The sequence below is a fragment of the Schistocerca nitens genome, chromosome 1 (genome assembly GCF_023898315.1).
Source record: "Schistocerca nitens isolate TAMUIC-IGC-003100 chromosome 1, iqSchNite1.1, whole genome shotgun sequence".
Lineage (NCBI taxonomy): Eukaryota > Metazoa > Arthropoda > Insecta > Orthoptera > Acrididae > Schistocerca > Schistocerca nitens.
In genome coordinates this window covers 563,982,280-563,990,138 of record NC_064614.1, presented here as the reverse complement: position 1 = coordinate 563,990,138, position 7,859 = coordinate 563,982,280, and positions in this window count along the sequence as shown.

Genomic DNA, 7,859 nt, shown 5'->3' with positions numbered 1-7,859 from the left:
GTTAGAAGGAGTATCGAGGTGGCCAGCAAGAAAACACAGATAGCGACTCCAGAAGAGAGCAGGTGACTGGAAATTTCAAAGCAGGGAGTCGTGGAACAAAGCAGTGACGCAGCGTAGTGGACTTGCAGACGGAGCTGTCGGTGGCCTGCTGTCAACACGGAGTATTGTTCAGGTCTCGGGCAGAGGATGGTGTCTGGCATCGCGGCTCCAGCTAACACCGCACGGTTGAGAGTCTAATTTTGTAGCTGAGGTGTGTGTTCCGCTACGACGGCTACACCAAGTTGTGCCGATCGTGATTAATGCTGTCTTGTAGTGGAGATGAGTACATCTGGATTGGCCAAATTGAGTTATCAAGAGATCACAGTTTTTAACTGCGGCGAGGCCGCTGTAGATCCTAGTGTTTGTAAAATTTTATTTTATTGTGTGTGAAATCTTATGGGACTTGACTGCTAAGGTCATCAGTCCCTAAGCTTACACACTACTTAAACTAAATTATCCTAAGGACAAACACACACACACACACCCATGCCCGAAGGAGGACTCGAACCTCCGCCCGGACCAGCCACAGTCCATGACTGCAGCGCCTGAGACTATTCGGCTAATCCCGCGCGGCTTTATTTTATTGTTGTTGTGTTCAGGGAAATTTTAATCTTCCTTGTTGCTTATATTCACTGTGTTGTTCTCATTTATTGTGCCCAGCAGAGGGTAACTTGGACTGATCTGTACTGTTGCTGATTTTCGCTCCCTTTTTTTTATTCGTTGTTTAGTATTACTCAAGGTGTTGCCTCTTGGTCGGTATTCAGGGCTTCGGTATTCTGAGCTAAGACTGATTATTGTTTTGTATGTTTTCTTGTTCCCCAATTCACTACTGTGTTATTGTTTTTGGTATGCCCGCATCTCGTGGTCGTGCGGTAGCGTTCTCGCTTCCCACGCCCGGGTTCCCGGGTTCGATTCCCGGCGGGGTCAGGGATTTTTTCTGCCTCGTGATGGCTGGGTGTTGTGTGCTGTCCTTAGGTTAGTTAGGTTTAAGTAGTTCTAAGTTCTAGGGGACTTATGACCACAGCAGTTGAGTCCCATAGTGCTCAGAGCCATTTTTTGTTTTTGGTATAATATTTCTTGCTCCCCCCATCCTTATTGTCAAGTTGCTGAAATTCAAACGAGTAGACCTTATTTCATCGTGTGTTCCATTGTGTTAAATATTTAAGTTTTGCATTTTGATAGATTGAGTGCCAAATCCCTTACTTGAGTCATCTCGGCCGGCCGGGGTGGCCAAGCGGTTAAAGGCGCTACAGTCTGGAACCGCGCGACCGCTACGGTCGCAGGTTCGAATCCTGCTTCGGGCACGGATGTGTGTGCTGTCCTTAGGTTAGTTAGGTTTAAGTAGTTCTAAGTTCTAGGGGACTGATGACCTTAGAAGTTAAGTCCCATAGTGCTCAGAGCCATTTGAACCAATTTTTTTTAGTCATCTCGTGTATGCGCTCAGAGTTGTTGAAATTGATTAATAAATGTATTTGAATATTGTCAAGGATCGTCTCCCATACAGCTACCTACATCTTTCCACTCCCACCGCTTTTGCGCCACGATAACGGAGAAACTGCTTAACAAACTGTGAATAATAAAGACATTTCTTAAATTCTATATATTAATTTCTGTACATATTATCTTTATTATTATTGTCATTATTAAGTTATTATTATCAGGCCTATTGAGATTCTATGTCGCTAATGTACTTCACGAATTGTAAAGCTGACTCACTCAGGATGCCTGTTAAGATGTAAGTGTGCCTGCAGGCCATTATCAAGTATAAGTAAATAAATATTACAATGAACGTCACATAAATTTCTATTTCTATAGAATCAGTGTTTTACATTTGTATTCCTTCGTTATACAAGTGGCAACTCCGTTTTCAATTTCAAAAAAATGGTTCAAATGGCTCTGAGCACTATGGGACTTAACATCTATGGTCATCAGTCCCCTAGAACTTAGAACTACTTAAACCTATCTAACCCAAGGACACCACACACATCCATGCCCGAGGCAGGATTCGAACCTGCGACCGTAGCAGTCGCGCGGCTCCGGACTGAGCGCCTAGAACCGCTAGACCACCGCGGCCGGCTTTCAATTTCACTTATCAAGTTGGTTTATGCTCGTTGAATGACTATAAAGTCTAAGTAAAGGTCCTTTTACTCCACGAAGGCATAACGAAACTAAATAAGACTTCACAAATACACTTAACAACTACACAAACGAGTCTCAGCTACGCAGCAGGACTGTCACCCACGGCTGATTCGTTGCATGTGATCCACCAGATTGCCTGGGAATTACCACCTTCTAGCGATCGATCGCAGCGACCTGTGATCGTCCCACACACGACGTATTTGTGGACAGAACGCGCGACCCGACATTCTTCTCTCGTGTGTTAGTGTGTGTGTGTGTGCGTCGTTTACAAGCGAGATATGTTACTCAAATGCGGTAACTATCATTCGTTTGCTCGTTCGTTCGTCTCGAATTGCATGCTCAAGTTTCTTCGTGTCTTTCGCACATTGTCTCATGCTACCGAACAAAAGCGACAATTTGCCAGTGTTCGCTCCCATTCGCTTCTAGCTGTGAACAAGCGTTTGCGGTGGAAGCAGATGAATAGGACACGACACGAGGGAGTGAGCATAGCGTGCCAACCTTACATACGGTGTGTGTGTGTGTGTGTTTTTTTTTCTTTTTTTTACGCTAATAATCTTCACGTATGTTTCATTCGAAACAGCACACGATACAAAACTATTATTTTGCATGGCGAGCGTGATGTTTCTACGAAGAAAACAGCACTGAAAAAGAAGAATTTAAGTGTCTCAATCCTTTCGTAAGCGTGAAAGTCGTGAAATTTTAACACCAGCCGCCCTTAGTATCAATACAAAACCCTGCACGTACGTCGGACGACCCTTCTCGTTGGTTTTTTGTTACAGTTGAGGCATAAATTTAAAAGTAAAACGCTAGGTACGGATGGTCAATATTAACTTGAAGAAAGTTTAGCATTGACGCTGTGGTTATTTACAACTCGAGACATTTACCTTAGTAATTAATTGGCTTTTTCAACGGCTGCTGTATCTCAGGTAGTTCCTGATTTCTGCCGTGACATATACGAAACACTTAAAGGATTTTTTTGAAAGTACGTGTAAAGAAGGTAATGCCAGTGAAATACGATTAATGAGCTTTGAAATATCACATATTCTACTTGATAAATTTACCACACAGTGTGATGACGGAAAAGCGAATTTTTATTTATTCGGCTATTACATCGAAAGCCTCTAAAATAACAGTGGTACATCAGCTATGTATTTCCATCTACCCTGATCAGGGATTTCCACACTTTTAATTTTAAATAGCCTAACAGATGCATGTGCTTGGTTCACTTTCAAGGAAATTTATTGTGCTGTTCTTTTTTGATAAAAAAATACAATGTTTTTGCTTATTCACTCAGCTCTTGCCTAAGTGGATCACCTAAAAGCATCATCGTCTTTCTCACGTCTCCAGTTGGACTTTTGAGAGCTGCCAGTCATATTTGTTTTTATTCGGCATTTGTGCTTTGGACCCCACAAGTACCTCTGATATTTATATGCTCTATCACCAATATCACCAGACCACTCCATCACCGTCGGAGCTCACTCGAGCAGCAAGAGTAGTCCGCAAAAGAGACGGCAGACGAATGCTCAGTACTGCAAGCGCCGAAACGGAGATAACGTGAACTCTCTTTTATGGTTCTCTGAAAGACGGACAACTTCTGAACGCTAGCGATCGCCGCCGAATGCGACGCGAACTCGACGGAATGCTTTTCGTTTGCGCTCACCTGCTCTTTCACTAGTATCGGTACCGGCCGTTAGACGCACATCTTCCGGACCCCACGTGCCCACGCGTAGCGCGGAGGCAGAAGGCGAGGTGTATTGACTCTGGTAAGTGCCACCCGCGCCCCTCCAGCCGCCAGAGACGCTCATGGCGCGGCCCGCCGGTGCGTGCCATATCGACTACGCACACGAACACGCACGCCGCACGCCGTGCCACGCAGCGCGCGGTGGGCGTGCACGCACCCTGCTACGTCACGCGGGGGGCGGCGCCAGGGGGTGCCGCGGCGGCCATGGCCCTTCCCGGGAGCCCATTGGCTGAGCGCGCAGCCGGCTCGCACTTCCGGCTCCGGGCACGGCTGGCTATCTCCAGACACCATCATCGCCATCTTGCGGCCGCGCGCCTCCCGGACAACTCGATGCGGCTCTCATTAGGCTCGTTACGGGCAGACATCGGCGTGCCGGCCGCTGCAACGGCCGTGCAACACGACGCCAGGTGGCGGCGGGAAATTCGCCAACGGGGGACCTAGGCAGGAAGTGTTCAATTTCGCATTCAACGATTAATCTGAACAACAACGGTCGGTTTGAAAAGCGACGATCGTGCGTTCCGAGATACTCTGTCCAGCAATCTGCGACTGTTTGCTGATGACTCTGTAGTACACAGGGAAGAAACGTCGTTCAGTGACTGTTTGACGATACAGGATAAATTGGATAGAATTTCCAACTAGAGTGATGAATGGCAGCTTGCCTTAAATGTGAAAAATTGTAAGTTAAGGTAGATAGGTACAAAAATGATTCTGTAATGTTCGAACACAGCGTTTGCGGCGTGCTGCTTGACACACTCAAGTGGATGAAATATCTAGTCGTATCGTTGCAAGACAAGATGAAATGGAATCAGCACGTATGGTCGATTCAGGAACGGCGAATGGTCGACTTCGGTTTGTCGGGAGAATTCCTGGAAAGTGTAGCTCAGCAACAAAGGAGACCGCGTACCGAACACTTGTACGACCCAGTGTTGAATACTACTCGAGTGTTTGGGATCTCTACCAGGTCGGAGTAATGAAAGAGTTCGAAGCAATCCAGAGGCGTGCTCCTAAATTTGTTACTAGTATGTAAGATCAACACGCGAGAATTTTGCAGCCGGGATCTCAAATGCGAGCCCCTGGACTGAAGAAGTCGTTATTTTCACGAAATGTTATTGAGAAAGTTATGAGGACTGGCATTTTGGACACATTGCAGGACGGCCCCACCGCCTCGATGGCTGCTAAGCCACGATAATCAGGGCTGCTACGGAAGCATGTACACAGTCGTTTTTCCGTCGTCCCATTTGTGAGCGGAGCAAGAAAGGGATGACTAGTAGTGGTACAAGATACCCTCCGTCATACACCTTATGCTGTCTTGCTATGTATGTAACTTCAGGTGTGGATGAAAAAATGTTGTAGCCGGCCGGTGTGACCGAGCGGCTCTAGTCGCTTCAGTCTGGAACCGCGCGACCGCTACGTCGCAGCTTCGAATCCTGCCTCGGGCACGGACGTGTGTGATGTCCTTAGGTTAGTTAGGTTTAAGTAGTTCTAAGTTCTAGGGGACTGATGACCTCAGATGTTAAGTCGCATAGTGCTCAGAGCCATTCGAACAAAATGTTGTAACTGCTGAAGAATTTTCTGTTCTCCACTTTTGGAATACCATTGGGCTCAGCATGGTACCGGATTTACGTACTAACTGTGTGTAATATATCTAGCAGCATTACCTGCAAATAGTTAAAGGAAAGCTGCATCACGTTATGAAGAACGGAGATTTTTTAGTAGACGCAAAGTACTTACAATTTACCATTATTCGGGAGGACGACGGTTCAATCCCGTCTCCGGCCATCCTGATTTAGGTTTTCCGTGATTTCCCTAAATCGTTTCAGGCAAATGCCGGGATGGTTCCTTTGAAAGGGCACGGCCGATTTCCTTCCCCATCCTTCCCTAACCCGAGCTTGCGCTCCGTCTGTAATGACCTCGTTGTCGACGGGACGTTAAACACCACTAACCTAACAATTTACCACTGGACAGCAACATAACAACATTTGTATACATTCTCTCAATTAGTGACATGTCAGATAGCAAACACTGCTAGTTTGCGGGTGATGCGACAGCCGATGAGAAATAATTTCTATGCCATAATTGTTCAAATATCAGCTCTAATATAATATGACGTTTCAACAAACAATACAGATGCTAACGTCAAAGAGGTAGAACGATTGTCAGTCGCCTGTTACACAGATATTTATCTCAGAACTCCTATAGGAACCTTTATATTCATTTATTTGTGAATGCAGAGAAGGAATAACTGTTACTGGAACACATGTGAGCCATACACGCCTTACTGGTGGAATTATACTGTTTTGCGTTTACAGCAGATAACTTCAGTAATGAATGAAAGCACTTAACATAGCAAGTAAGCTAGAGAAAATGACTAATACAGTGAACACGTCAAAAAGAAGTAGCAGGTCCTACTAATCAAAACCGAAGTCGTAAACTGAATAAGGAGTTTTGGTTTAGGATGATGGAGGGCGATGGCTGGAAGGAAAGCGAAATAAATAAACAGAAGACCGGAAATGGTCTGGATTACTTTTGGCAAACTAAGCACAATTTTCCAAAAATAAACTACTAATTTGAAACGAAACGTTTACAATCTGTATGTGTTGTCATTTTTGTTTTGTGATAGTGAAAAATGGACTTTTAATGCGAAAATCTTTGAAAAGCTGATGATGGCCCAGCGAGTGAAGGGGAGATACGTGATGGGAATGCCTAGGAGAAAATTAGATGAGGAAACAGACAGGAGTGCAAAACATAATTAAACGTAAGTTAGATTGCCAAGTCCCATTTAGAGCACATAGTGCTTTCCCTAATAACGACAATGTTTTCAATGTGTCACACAAATGTGGGGTGTGCCTAATATATGGATAAACTTCAGCATTGCACTTCAGAAAGTGAAAGAGGGAAGGTGTCAACGAAGGGCGCTGAGAAGTGGTAAGGCAGGATGTTGCTACCCATACTGAATTCGCTCTTGCTGCCAAAATACGCCAAGGCTTTGCCGCCTCAGTGAATGTCATATGCAGGAGTACAGAAGCTTATGAAGTGTGGCAGTCGGTATATTCTCTTTGTATTTCTCTTCAAACTCTCTACAACCTGAAATTGTCCAGAGCCTTCCGACCATCTAAAGTTAACTGCAGGAGAGGTTGGGTGCTTCAGGACCACTGCGGAGGGACTAAGTCCATCTCAGAAAGAGTTATTTGCAACTGAGAAAGGCATGGTAAACCATGAGTGGATCCTGAACGCCGAAGGACGCCCATACAGTTTATAAAACACCTAGGTGTAGAGTTTCCCTTAAGCCGTCTAAATTAATCGTGGGTAGGCCAGCTCTTTAAGAACTAATCACTTTGTGCGCAAAGTTAAATGGATAACGCGAAAATTACGGCACTAGTCATAGCTCTTAAAGTTGGGAACTTAAACAAAAAAAAAAAAAAAAATCCGACTAGCACAGTATGACTGGAGTAGTGTGTTGATTGTGATTTAGAACTGCTTGCTTATATCTTCTTGGATATAAGTTAAAAGACTACATCTGCCGAATCGGCAGATGATGTTTGAAGTGATCGCTGTACCAAGCAGAAATCTATAGATACCAGGCTTTGAGTGCTGGCCCCTATTTTGACCGGAACCGAGATTGGAATTTTCCTACACGTCGGTCAGGGGTCCTGAAAATAGCGCCGCAACTGGTAGTCCAATAAAATAACAGTTTGGAAATTAGACGGCTGAAAGGTGATTTGACATTCTGTACTGAACAACCGTGTCCCGCAACCACCTTTGAAAAGATGGACATATAGAGTCTCTTACGTCACTCCCTTACGCTCTGTATATGCCTTGTCCTCCTCCCCCCCCCCCCTAGCCACCACCTACCCCCCACCCAACGGTGCCAGTCGCCAATCGCAAAATTACGAACGAATGGCGCCCAGACACGAGGAATCCTTCAAACAGAGATCCCGCC